Source organism: Euprymna scolopes, chromosome 12 (genome assembly GCF_053919585.1).
Source record: "Euprymna scolopes isolate OS-2025 chromosome 12, ASM5391958v1, whole genome shotgun sequence".
NCBI classification, from domain to species: Eukaryota; Metazoa; Mollusca; class Cephalopoda; order Sepiida; family Sepiolidae; genus Euprymna; species Euprymna scolopes.
In genome coordinates, this window is record NC_136493.1 from 44970304 (window position 1) to 44985119 (window position 14816).

Below are 14816 nucleotides of genomic sequence, written 5' to 3' on the forward strand. Positions count from 1 at the left end.
AACCATATTGTAGTCAGCTGGAAAGCAGGAAAACAGAAGACAATTCCACAGGCGTGCAGTTCTAAGAAAGGGTATATATACCACATAGAATTACACAGATGTATGCCTTTATCTATATTTCTATATCTATTAACACACACACACACACACACACACACACACACACACATATATATATATATATATATATATATATATATATATATATATATATATATATATATATATACACTTGTGCCCGATATTATTCATACCCCTCGGATCTTTGAGATTTCTATAAGAATATTGCTCAAACCAGAAGGTAGACAATATTAAAGGGATTTCAAACAATAAATCAAGCATAAGCATTTAATTTAAACTCAACAAATAAATAAATTATGCAAGTTTGAAACATTATACAAAGAAAAACAATAATGGCACTAGTTCAAAATTATTCATACCTCTCTTACTAATAGTCAATAGCATGCCCTTTATTCTTAATAACTGCCTGTAACCGTTTGGGATATTTATCAACAAGGTTTTTACAAGCATCAACACTGATTTTTGACCATTCTTCAATGCAGTAGTTCTCCAAATCCCTCAAATTTCTAGGTTTCCGCTTTTTAACCTCAGTTTTCAATATGTGCCAGAGGTTTTCGATAGGGTTCAGATCGGGACTCTGGCTAGGCCATTCCAAAATATTAATTTGATTATCCTCAAACCATTTCTTGACTATTTTGGCAGTATGTTATGGATCATTATCCTGTTGAATGACCCAGTTTGGTCCTAAATGGAGCTTCTCCGCATCCTGTCTAATGTTTTTCTGGAGTATCTCCAAATATTGCTCCTTCTTCATGGTTCCATCTATCTTGACCAAACTACCTGGACCACTAGCCGAAAAGGAGCCCCAAAACATTAGGCTTCCACCACCATGTTTCACCGTGGGTATGGTGTTCTTTGGGTTGTAAGCTTCTCCTTTATTCCTTCAAACGTAAGAAGCATCCATATGGCCAAACAATTCAATTTTTGCTTCGTCAGTCCACAAAATACTTGAGAAAACTGACTCTGGAGAATTCACATGGGTCCTAGCAAACTTTAGACGTGCTGCAAGGTGTTTTCCGGTGTGCAATGGAGTCCTTCTTGGTCTTCTTCCTTTCAGACCATTTTAATGCAGAGTCCTTTGCAATGTTTGCCTTGATATTTTTATGCCAGAAGACTCCAGATTTTCTAAAATGTCCTTATTAGTGGTGGTTGGATTTGCATTAACACTTCTTACAATATTCCTGGTGGCTCTAGCAGACAGTTTCCTTTTCCTTCCTCTACCAATCAAGTTGTTTGTTGTGTGGTGGCTCTGGGATTTTTTGATGATGCTCTGTACTGTTGCTGTAGGGACCTCAAATTTCTTGGAAATTGACTTGTAACCTAAACCATCCTTATGTGAATTCACAATTTTAGTCCTAAGATCATTACTAAGCTCTTTTTTCTTCCCCATTCTAATAATTTTTATTCTTTTATTGGTTTTCAGTTGATATCATTTTAATTTCTGAAAAATGCAAAAAACGAAATGAAATTAATCAAAGGTTGTATAAAAGCATTCAAAATAAGAATCAAACAGAAAACAAACAGTCAGAAACTCGATTAATACTGAAAAAATAAGGGGGTATGATTATTTTTGAACATTGCAGATTTTATAAATAGCTGTATATTTCTTTTATTACAAGTATCCCGAGATTTTAAAATGACGAAAATGATCAGAAGAGGTTTATTAAGAATATGTATCAATATGGACGTAAACAATAAATTCTTACAAAAGTTACACCTAATAAACTCAATTTTCAAGGGGGGGGGTATGAATAATATCGGGCACAAGTGTATATAATCAAGAAGTAAAAATTAAGTTTACAAGTAAAAAAAAAATCCCGTAAACTAAAAGCGAATATAAATATTAATATTTAAATGACAATCCCGACCAAATAAAAAAAGCTAAATACAACTAAAATAGGAAATAGAGCTTGTCATATAAGGACACGATTAAAGACTGTAAATTAAAATGTACAAAAATTTATTGTTCGACAGGATATTGCAAAATAAATGTTGGGATTTTCTTAAAATTTATTTCAGAGTATCTTGTAGAATAATATATTCCTGTCTTAGTCTTTAATTGTGCGTGTGTGTGTGTCTGTGTAATGAAGTGGTTCGCTCTCTTGGTAACATAGCGCGTATGGACGCGTGTGAAAAAATCAGCAGCAGCCGTAGAATACTGACTACCGAAAATATTAGCAGCGGCAGCCCTTAACGCACGTATGCAAATTGGGAACCGTACACGCACTGACGTTACGGGAAGAAGATGGAAAAAAAAAAAGGAAAGAGAATAGCACATTATCGAGCATGAGAAGCAAAGTGCGTGCCGTGATATATGGCGTGAGTCAGGGACAACAAGACCGACATCAGGTGGCGGGAACAAAGAGTTTTAAAAATCACATTCACAGTGTTGTAAAACGCATGTGTGTAGGAATTAAAACACTTTTGAATGATAGTGAAATGCGTTGTTTTGGAAGAACCACGAATAAATGAATTTCATTTACACTTAAAAAAAAAAAGAAAAAAGATGCCGGATCGGACTTTTATTTCTTTCATTTTTTAAAAATTTGTTTGCTCCTTTGCGATGATAGCAGAGAACGTGTGGATCCGAAAGATTTGAAATATAACGACATATTTATAAAGTAATAGCCACGTTATATATATATTGACACTGTCATACAACAAGAATGTCTCTGTGATCGTAATTTTTTTTTTTTAAGCGGAAAATTATATGGCGTCATGAGCTGCCCGGTTTTACTAAAAATATACGACTAAAAATTATGTACAATCCTTGTACGACTAATTTCCGCTGCTGCTGTGTCTGTCAGCGTAAAAATATGGTAAAACAATCTTGTAATCTTCATATATAAGAAAATGACTCGAGAAATACCCTTTCTGGACCAAAATATCGTAGGTATACAACAACAGATGTCTAAGTTTAAAACAGAATTTTATTACATATCCTCACATTCAGATTGTATTTTGGAAATTCACCAGCTGTGACAATCAGCTTTAGTAGGGTGTATTTCAATACCTGCTGTAGCTGTTCATTTGAACCTTAAATCACAAAAAATGGTCAGTCATCTCATAAGATGTATAGCAATAGCATATTGAATTTTTAAGAGTTTACAATATATTTCCAAAAAATTATCTGGAAACTTATTGAAGGCATCCCTTAAATGACACGTACAATTTATGTAGGTGATATGCATTTCACATCTTATATACGAGGGGCGTGCAATAAGTAATGCCCCTGACCCACTTACAGTTGTCTGATCTAGCTGAAATTTTGTCATGTGCAATGATTTATATCTCTACGGGTTATGTAGCAAATTACAGCTCTGAACTAATTGTGATTTCTGTTTTACAGGTGTATAACTGAGTCAGGTGTGAAATGGAGCCTGTTGAATGTCGAACAGTGATCCGGTGTTTGCATTTGAAAGGACGCACACCACAGGAGACTTTTGATGAAATGAAAGAAACTTATGGTGATAATGCCCCCTCATATGACCTTGTAAAACGCTGGCATCGTGAATTCAAACATGGTCGGAAGTCTGTGGAAACAGCTCCCGGACTTGGTCGCCCCCCCTTCTACCATTGATGAGGCATCTGTCCGTCAAGTTGAAGCTGCCATTTTGAAAGATCGGCGCATTACTATTCGCCAAATAGCCTAAGATGTACAAGATTAGTTAAGGGTCTGTGGAAACTATCATTCATGGCCATTTGCATATGCATAAGGTGTCTGCCAGATGGATTCCCAGGTTGCTCACACCATTCCAGAAGTGAGAACGCGTCGAGTGCTCGAGGATGAATTTGGAGATGTGCCAAGAAGATGAGTCAAAGGTTTTCAAAAGACTGATTACACAGGATGAAACCTGGGTTTAATCACTATGATCCAAAGACCAAAGCCCAGTCAATGCAGTGGAAGCATTTGGACTCACCACCTCCAAAGAAAGCAAGGATGCAGCCCTCCGCTAGCAAGATCATGCTCACAGTCTTCTGGGACCAGGATGGAGTAGTGATGGCAGATTTCCTGGCAAAGGGTACCACAATTACAGGAGCTTATTATGCTTCACTTTTGAGGAAATTAAGGGAAGCTATCAAAATCAAGAGGCGGGGCAAGATCAGCAAACGTACTCTCCTCCTGCAGGACAACGCTCCGGTCCACAACTCGCATGTCGCCAGATCAGAAGCACGGGCGTGTGGTTATGAATTCCTCCCCCATTCTCCCTACTCTCCTGACCTTGCACCCTCTGACTTCCACCTCTTCCCAGAGAAGACTTGTGCGAATTTTGTCCCAAGAGTACTCAGATAAGGTCAAACTGTTTGGAATAGAATGGAATGAAAACGGCACCAAGCCTATGCGGGTTTAACCAGGTTCTTCTGAAGGAGGAAGTTTAATGGGAAATTCACAAGCGGTTCTCAGTCGCATGTATATCTTCGTTAGGGGAGATGGCGACGTTAGGTTTTTGCAACTCTTTCAGGGAGGTGACGACGTCCTCCTACATACAACGTCTTGAACTGCTAAATTGGTCACGCCTCTGGTACTGTCCAGTCTCAACTTTGCTTAACTTCGGTGACCTAACGAGAACCGGCGTGTCAACATAATTATGCTGTACTATTTGACCAAAATAGGCATCAAGATAGTTCCTCTCTTTCCCTATAGTGCCGACCTTGCCCCCTGCGACTTTTGGTTATTCTCTAAGCTCAATGGAAAACCTTAGAGGCTGTCGTCATGCGACAACTGAAGAAATGCAAGAGGCTTCGACGATGGTCATTATCACGCTCACACAAGAGGACTTCCATGGGGCCTTCCAGATGTTGTTGGAACGGTATAACAAGTGCATTGCAACCGGAGGAGATTACTTCGAAGGGGGACTAGAGTTTTATATGTGTACTATCAATAAACGTGCCCAGACGAAAAAGTCTGGACACTTATTGAAGACACCTTGTATTTCGTGGATCTTATAGATAACACGGACATGAAAACTCCTTGAAGCGAGAGCTATTGTATAATTCTTGTAGCTGACACATTTTCTCTCTCTCTCTCTCTCTCTCTCTCTCTCTCTCTCTCTCTCTCTCTCTCTCTCTCTATATATATATATATATATATATATATATATATATATATATATATATATATATATATAAAAGGCAAAATTTGTGTATGGGTTTGTATGTCTCGCCTGACACGTGACAAAACCGTGTTTTGAACCTCAATCTTTCGGACGACAAATATCGAAAAAATGGACAAAAAAAATATTAATTTCTTTACCCTCAACTGGCTAGTTTTCTACAAAGAGGGGGTCGCTTTTGTTGCCGATATTTTCGCAAGTAATCGTCTTCTTTCGATCGACTAACCTTAATTTTAACGTTCGCGATTCCGGTTTTTCCATGGAGGCATCAGCTAAGGCGTTACATATTTTTTTTTTAACCTTCTTTTTCTCGGTGTTACGGGTTCGAGCCTCTCTGCCTATACCACCTTTTTAATTTATTTATTTACACCCCTCTCCACCCAAACTGCCTACTGTTTTTTTCTATTCTCCCCTCTCCCGCTACTACCACATTTTTTTTTCTTGGGGTTCCATACTAAACACCTCGACACACCCGAGAAACGCCGGGTACCCTCGCTAGTACTTTATAAAATATCTGTGCGACCCAGTTTTGATAAATTGTCTAGATCAAATGCAATTAGTAAATTTTGTAGATGACACGGACGTTGTATGAATGCCCGTGACCCGGGCTTTATTAATCGCGTATATTAAAAGTACACTCTCGCATATTTCGGTTACATAAACTTCGTAACTATTGAGGGGGACGTGTACTCTTAAATCTCGGGCGTAAAAAGTACTTCTAAAAAAAATCATGCATGCTATCCGCGTCAAAAACCTTGCGAGATTCATATATCTTTCGTGTGAAACAGGCTTCTTAAATCTTTGGTTGAGACGTACTTTATAACTCATACAGGTGACTTGCACTGGAACAATCACGCGGGTGACGTGTACTCCTGAATCCATCGGGTGAAGAGTACTTCTTCAATTTTGTTAGTATCACTTACTTCGCGAATATTATGGGTGAGGCGTACTTTTTTTTTCCAATGTTTTGGGTGACACGCACTGATTAAATCTGTAGGGTTACGTGTACTTCTTTAGTAAAAAAATAAAATAAAAAAGCGAGAAAAAAAGAAATAAAACTTTTTTCTCAGCTCAGTTGATTAAAAGAGAGGTCGTTTTACACACAGACACGACGGCTTATAGTAAAATACATTTTTGTTTTAAATACACAACTATTAGTATCTGCATACATATAGCTTGCTGAAGTACATCTAACACTACCAGACGCCGTGCTGCGTCAAGAAATACATTGTACTCATATAAATACAACAGATAATAACACGTTATATATTAGCACTGGTGGCCATTTTAATTGCTGGAGTTGCAGTAAGCGTTTACTGTTGGAGAAGTAGTGAGAGTAGAGAAAAACAAATACTATTGGAAAAACGGCGGTGATAATTGCTGTAGAGGTGGGAGAAGGTGATGTAGAGAGAGGAGTTGATGCTGGTGAAGCGGCGTTTATGGCAGACAAGAATGAAATGCGAGCCGATTGTGAAAACATAATCCAAGCAATCATTTATCGTCTTAATTTCGTCCGTCTGCAAATGTCATTTTTTATTTATTTGACTATCTTATTCTATTTATCATGGCGTCATTTTATACTTTCTTGTTATATGATTTTTTTTTTTCTTTTTTATGCTTTCTTTTTTGCGTCTTTCTTTCTTTCATTTTTTTTTTTTTTCCTTTTTTAAATCATTTTTTTGGGGGAGGAGGCGTTCTTTTGATTTTTTTTTCTTCGTCTTTCGTTCTTTCCTTGCTCTGTTTATTCCTTCTTTCTCTTTGTCTCTTTCTTTGACGTTTCTCTTCTTCTTCTTCTTCTTCTTCATTCTTTCTTACCATGTATCTTTACCTTTCGTTCTTCATTTTCTTCGTTCCTTCCTTCATTATTTCTTTCTTTTTTCATTTTTTATTTGTCTTTCTTTTCTTTCTTTTCTCCCCCCCCCACCTCGTTTTTCTTGTTTCTTTAATTTTTTCGCTTTTTTTGTTTTCCTTTCTTCTTTCTTTTCTTTTTCTTTATTTCGCTTTCTCTTTTTTCTTAACTTCAAGCTTCCTTCATGAAGTGTTGCTTCTTTTTTTATGGCTTCTTGCTTTCTTTGTTAATTCTTTGTCCTTTATTCCTTTCGTTTTTCCCTTTTTTGTTTCTTCTTGTTTCTTTCCTTTCTTCATTCTTTCATTCTTTCATTCTTTCTTACTGTTTCATTTTTTCTTTCTTTCTTTCTTCGCCCTTCATTTTCGCTTCTTCCTTTATTTAGTTTGTATTTTATTTCTTTTCTCTCTCTATTTCTTTCTTCCTTCGTTTATTCTTGTCTTTTTGTCATTCTTTACAATTCTTTTGTTTTAATTTTTCTTTCTTCTTTTTATTCTTGACTACTTTTCTTTCTTCCCTTTTTTTAGTCTATCCTTCTGTAATTTTCACTTTATCTTTCCTTTTTTTTTACTTTCCTTTCCAACTTTTTCTACGTCCGTATCTTCCTTACTTCGTATTTTTATCTTTAATTCCTTCTTTCTCTTTCCTTTGCATTTTCACGCCCCCTTCCTACCATTATTTCTCTTTTGTCTTTTTTCATTTTTACTTTATCTTCCCTCCTTTCTTTTTATCCTTCTTTTCTTTAATTTCGTTTCCTCCCTTTTCCCCCTGCCTTCATTATTTTCTTTTCTTTTTTTTACTTTTTGCTATTCTTTTTTTTCTTTTAATTTTTCTGTGTCTTTTCATCCTTTCTTCCTGTCTTTCTTTCTTTTTTCTCTTTCTTTTTTATTTGCCTTTCTTTTCTTTTTTTCTTACTTTATTTATTTGTTTATTTGTCTTTCGTTCACTTTGTGCCTTCTTTCTTTTCTTTCTCTTTTTTCTTACCTACTTTTTGTCTTTCTTCATCTCTTTTGTCTTCTTCGCGTCTTTTCTTAGAGTCCAGCCCATTCTGTAAGTGGATTTTTTCTTGACTGCGGTGTGTTGCTGGTATAGCTAGGTTCTAGGAAATCCAACGTCTCAGCCTTCGACTTCTCTGTTGGAGAAACGGTCAGTTTATTGTTAATCGTTTGAGGAGCCCTTACAGAATAATACCAACAGGGCTGCCAAGACATTTATTGAAGGCCAGCGTCCTTCGTCTACGGTGCTGGCTCTTTAATCCTACTTTTCGACCCTTGTGTCACATCATCCGACTGGGGCTGGAGGATAAACTTATTTTTTTTTATTATGGCTTTTCTATCTTTTAGTTGTTCAATTTCTTCTTTTTTATTTATTGTTTGTTTTTTTTCTCTTTTCTTCTTTCTTTCGGTCATTTTTTGACATTTTATTTTTCTTTCTTTTTTTTTTGTCTATTTTATATATTTCTTCACTTTTATTCTTTCTTCTGTGTATTTTCTTTTTATCTTTCTTCTTCCGTTTTCTTTTAAACCCCGCATTTCTTTCGATCTCATTTCCTTTCCTTATTTTTAAATTGTCTTTCTTTTTATTCGTCTTTCTGCTTTCCTTTTTATTTTTTTTTTAAATTTATTATTCTTTCTGTATTTCTTTTCTGTCTTTCTTTGTTTTGCTTCTTTTCTTCCTTTCTTTGATAACCTGCATATCTTTCTCTCTACATTTCTCTCTGTGTTTCTATCTTTTCTCGTGTGTGTCTTTTTGACTTATTTTATTTTTTCCTTTCTTTTTATTCTTTTCATTTCTCTTTCTCTATTTTCCTTTCTGTTCTTATCTATTATTATACAAGGTCCCTTCAATACATTTCCAGACTTTCTTGTACAGGCATTTAAAATTGTCGTAGACTCTTGAAAATTCAGTACGTAATTGCTATACATCTTATGAGACGACTGAACAATTCCTATGATTTCAGGTTCAAACGAACAGCTGAGGTAGGAATTGTAATACACCCTACTAAGGCCCTGTCGGTAGGGCATTAGAATACGCCGACTGCCTCCGTGCAGAGGGTAAAAGTCCCTCAATGGGGGTCCTGGATATGACCTTAAACTATATCCAGTGGTGAGGCCCCAGCTTGTGGGCATTGGGGAGTGTGGATCCACCCTTTAATTACCATTGCTCCTAGGTCCACTCTGACCCGGAGTGGTAGTACCTGTTAGGGTCCCAACTATGGGTTGAATAGAAACCGACGTGAAAACAACAAATATATTCTATTAAAAAAAAATTTTCTTCAAAATCTTTGGATTCGGCATTAAATAACCCGAAAAGGGTTGATATGCCGTAAAACAAAAACAACCAACCAACCAACACCCTACTTAAGCCTAATTACCACAACTGGTGAATTTCAAAAATGCAATCTGAACGTGAGGACACTTTAGAAGAACGATATGCAATAAAATTCTGCTTCAAACATGAAAAAATGCCACAAAAAACATATGGAATGCTTCAGAGTGCTTTTTGACCATTTTGCATGAATCGAGTATCAGTTTTTGAGTGGCATAAGAGATTCAAGGAAAGCAGGATGTCTGTGGGTGATGATAAGAGGTATGGGAGAAGTAAGGAAGACAGAACATTAGAGTTGATTGATCAACTAAATAATTTCATGGATAAGGATTGCTGTGTGTCTATAGAGATAATAAGTGCAGAGTTTGATGTCAGTGTGGGAACTGTGACAGAATTATCCGCGGGGAACTAAAGATTCGGAAGATGTGTGCGAATTTTTTCTGATGGGTGCAGTCCACAACTCCATCCTTGTCACAGACTATTTGACTAAGATGGGCATCAAGACAGTTCCTCACCCTCCGTACAGTCCAGACCTTGCTCCCTGTGACTTTTGGCTATTCCCTAAGCTCAAAGAATACCTTAGAGACTGTCGTTATGAGAGAATTGAGATGAAAAAGTCTGTGAAGAAGGTTATTGACACGCTACCACAAGAGGGCTTCCATGTGGCCTTCCAGAAGTTGTTGAAACGGTACAACCAGTGCGTTGCAGCTGGAGAAGATTACTTCGAAGGGGACTAGAGTTTCGTGTGTGTATTTTCAAGAAAAGCGCCTATACAAAAGAAACCTGGAAACTTATTAAAGGCACCTCATATAAAAGGATCTCTGTGTGTGTGTGTGTGTGCGTGTGTGTGCGCGTGCGCGCGTGTGTGTGTGCGTGCTCGTTCCTTATGGATTCGGAAACAGTTGGTCCTAGTTATTTGAAATTTCACACAAATGTACTTGAGATGCCTTGGTGTGTTTTTGCGTAGGTTTTTATATCGGAATGCATCTGATAAGTATCGAAAATCGATTATCGAAAAAAATCCGATTAAAGAATGAAGTCCGATTTTAAACAAAGTTAACACTTTTATACAACCTAACATCACCAGTGCATTTGAGAAGTTTTATCACCGCGTATGCAGAAAGGCCCATCCTGTAAAATCAACTGTGGATTCTTTTATAAGACAGGGGCGCATTCAAAATGGATGTTTCTTTTTAGAGCACACGTTAACCATTATACTTGACTTTTGTACGTTTAACTTTTATCTAAGTGATCATGTTAAAACGATTTCATAAAATCAGCACCAGGTTCTTTGATAAGACAGGGGCGCATTAGAAATGAATGTTTTTGTTTAGACCACAATTAAATCATGACACTTGACTTTTGCATTTTAAACTGTAAGTGAAGCTATTATTTATAGATACTTTTTATAAAATCAGTAGTAGTACGAGCTGCTAGAAAGGACTTGGCCTGCCTTGATAGAGTTCAAAATAGACTTCGTAGCCTCGTTGGAGATGTCCTTTTCTCTTCCTTTCAACCTCAATCTCACAGAAGAGATGTTGCGAGTTTGTCTCTGATGTATCGTTATTTTCATGGAAAGTGTTCGACTGAGCTTCAATCTATGGTCCCCGCTCGCCAAACTTTCACAAGAAACACTCGTCTAGCTGTAAACACTATCAATAATTCCCCCCCCACTCTTTATCTGTGCCTAAATCTAAACGTAGATTCCATGAACAAAGCTTCTTTCTTAGAACTGCACGCCTGTGGAATTGTCTTCCGTTTTCCTGCTTTCCGGCTGACTACAATATGGTTGTCTTCAAGTCTAACGTAAATAAGTTCTTGATGAGCCGTTCCATATAAGTTATCAAATTTACCAAATTTTCATTACTAATGATTACTATATTGTCCAATTTCTACTGTACAATCGTTAACCCTTATCCTTGAGTGGCCTCTTGGCCTTGATAATGTGGTGATGCCTATGTAAAAAAAAAAAGATTCTTTACAGTGCAATGTAGACTACAGTGTATTATCGACTAACTCACTGCGGCGAGGCATGAAAAGCTCTCTCCTGGTACACAAGTAAAGGGTCCTAAACTAAAGCAGGCAATCAACGGATTAGATTAAATGTGGACGATTTCACCGATTTCGATGAAAATAAAAGTATAGGAGAGTTTCTGCTTAGAGCACAATTGAACCATGATACTTGGTTTTTCCACTTTAAACTTTAAGTGAAGCCATTATTTACACATAATTCTATAAAATAAACAGTAGATTCTTTACAGTGCAATGTAGGCTACAATATATTATGGACTAAGTCACTGTGGGGCGTCAAGTGAAGGTTCCTTCCGGTACACTGCGGGGGAGGGGGTCACTAATTAGAGCAAGCGATCAATGGGCTAGTTCACCGATTTTGATGATGCACGGACAGTGGATCATTCGTTGGGCCTTATTCGATCCCGGACAATGTCAGGTTTCCCTGCTACCTTGTATTATTTCTAATGAACTCTTCGCACTTTGTCGGTCGATAGATGAGTCAGACAAGTTTGGAAACATTATTTCTATATCGCTAAACCCTCAGATTTCAAGTGTCGCTATAATAGTGCCTTCCTTTGGATTAGTCTGTTACCTTAGGGGTTCGCACAGAATTTTCGTTTGTCGATCACACTTAGTTTTTAAAGAACAGTTTCATCGCCAAGCGCAAAAATCTTATTTCAGATGCGCCTGAGAATGACAACAAACGTTTCTGTCCGTTGACACATATGCTTACGTTTGAAATAGAATTTACCTCCGACTATCGCGTTTAATTTTGAAATAGAATGTTGGCAGTCTGCTCGGTGGATGGCGGCAATCAGGCTGGCTTTGGTGCTGTGAGAGGTCATGTTGGTGATGTTCTTGATGTATGACCAAACGAAGTAGTTCAACGAATTCAGATAGGGGGGGGAAGCAGTGATAGAAGACTACAAAGTCGTAGCACTCTATCAGAAAGCAAAGTTTGGGTCTCTTTTGGCCTTTATCCCGGTGTCGAGTCCTTCTGCCACACCCAAGGTCTGTCAGCGGCCATCTGATTGCAACATACTCTTCAACACACTCAGGTACATTTTGGTGTTGACTTTCAAGTCGACTTCGAAGATGTGAGGTGGCATGATGTGGCCCTCACATAAAACCACACCAAAAACCATAACTGTGGCCGGAAACTTTGTTTTCATCACCCTAGGTACGTTATTCGTAGCAATCTAGAAATGCATTTTGAGGGTACTGAAAATAGTCGTGTTGTCATAACTTAAATTGGTGGAGAGCATGAGTTGTACAGCGGCGCATCACTTATTTCACTCGTTGAACATTGTGTCACTTTCAGACATGATAGAAGGCTTCTATCGCTCTTAGGATTTGTAGATAACTGGCCAACTAGTTAATGGTCTGCAGAAAAAAATCATCAAACGGAACTGGAATCATGTTGCCTTTTGTAGGGAGACAATTTCATCGTTTTACCCTGTATAATGAAGGAAAAAAGTCGCATGATATTATGTTCAGCATAAAGTTCAATCCATGAAATTTCTATCCAACGCGAAGCTCATAGAAGGCGGAAAGAAAGTATTATTTCCTTTTAACCTGTTATTATTCTGGACTTTGTATACTTTTTAATAGGCTATCGCCGCTTATCAAGATCCAGACACCACTCGATAAGGGTTATTGAGTGTCTGGAGAGATAACAGCGTGGTGATTGAAATTAGAGAGAAACTATGTTATATTAGCTGGGAAGCATAACTGCGATATTGTGTTTTGCAGACCGGTAGTTTTTTTTTCGCATAGACGTAAGTAAATAATAATGGAGATTGCTGACAATGGTTTGAGATAGGCGAGTTTGCTGTGAATGTCTACCTGGGAGGGCACTCGAGAACCTGCCACTCTCTTTCTCTCTCTCTCTCTCTCTCTCTCTCTCTGTCTCTCTCTCTCTCTCTCTCTCTCTTATCTTGCTCCCACTCTCTTCTTCTACTTCTACTCTCTCTATTCTCTTGCTCCCACTCTATCTCTCTCTCTCTCTTATCTTGTTCTCACTCTCTTCTCTTGCTTCTACTCTCTCTATTCTCTTGCTCCCACACACTCTCTCTTTCTCTCTCTCTCTCTCTTTCCTTACCCCTTCTCTCTTTCCTTACTTGTGAGAAGGAGGTGTCTGTTTTTCTAGAATTGCATTTACTTTCTGTGGATGTCAGATAAACTACTTAAAATCAAAAGTGAATGCATTCCTATAAATGTTAAGGACATTTTTCTTTAAAGGATTCTTGGAAATAATTCATTAAAATCTTCGCTATTGATTTAAACAAATATTCGATTATGGATTGCAATAAGTACTAAGTCATTGATTACAATAAATATTTTATCATTGATTACGATAGACATTCGAATATTGATTCGAATAAATATTGAATTATTTGTAACAGAGCACACATGCACGTATGCAAATGCATCCGGCATGCGAAATGACGTCAGCTTATGCAGGATAAAGAAAAAGACCCTAAAAACGTGTGTAAATGACAGAGGAGCACGTTTGAGAGAACGATCGAAAAGATGTTCGAGAGGACAGAAGTCAGAGAGAGGTCGATCGCGTTATAAATGTAGATGACGTCAAGACCGTAACGAGAAGTCACGCATTGCGGGAGCATGAGCAAATAAATGCCATTGTTACAAAAATAAAGAAGTCAAGTTATTATTTGTCCCATGTTCCTTGCGACGTACTCTGTAACAATGTGTTCGGTATACGTGTGTAAAAGTGTACAACCGTACATATTGGTTGAAAAATTGTTCGATTATTGATTGCAATAAATATTCTATTATTGATTACAAAATATATATTCGATTATTGATTACAAAAAAATTCAATTATTGATTATAAAATATTCGATTATTGATTACAATAAATATTCGATTATTGATTAAAAAAATATTCGATTATTGATTACAAAATATATATTCGATTATTGATTACAAAAAATATTCAATTATTGATTACAAAAAATATTCAATTATTGATTACAAAAATATTCAATTATTGATTACAAAAATATTCAATTATTGATTACAAAAATATTCGATTATTGATTACAAAATATATATTCGATTATTGATAAAAAATATTTAATTATTGATTACAAAAATATTCGATTATTGATTACAAAAATATTCGATTATTGATTACAAAAATATTCGATTATTGATTAACAAAAATATTCAATTATTGATTGCAAAAATATTCGATTATTGATTGCAATAAATATTCGATTATTGATTACAAAAATATTCAATTATTGATTACAAAAATATTCGATTATTGATTGCAAAAAATATTCGAATATTAATTGCAATAAATATTCGATTATTTATTACAAACTATATGATTATTGATTATCAAAATACTTAATTACTGATTGCAATAAATATTCGATTATTGATTACAAAAAGCATTCGATTAT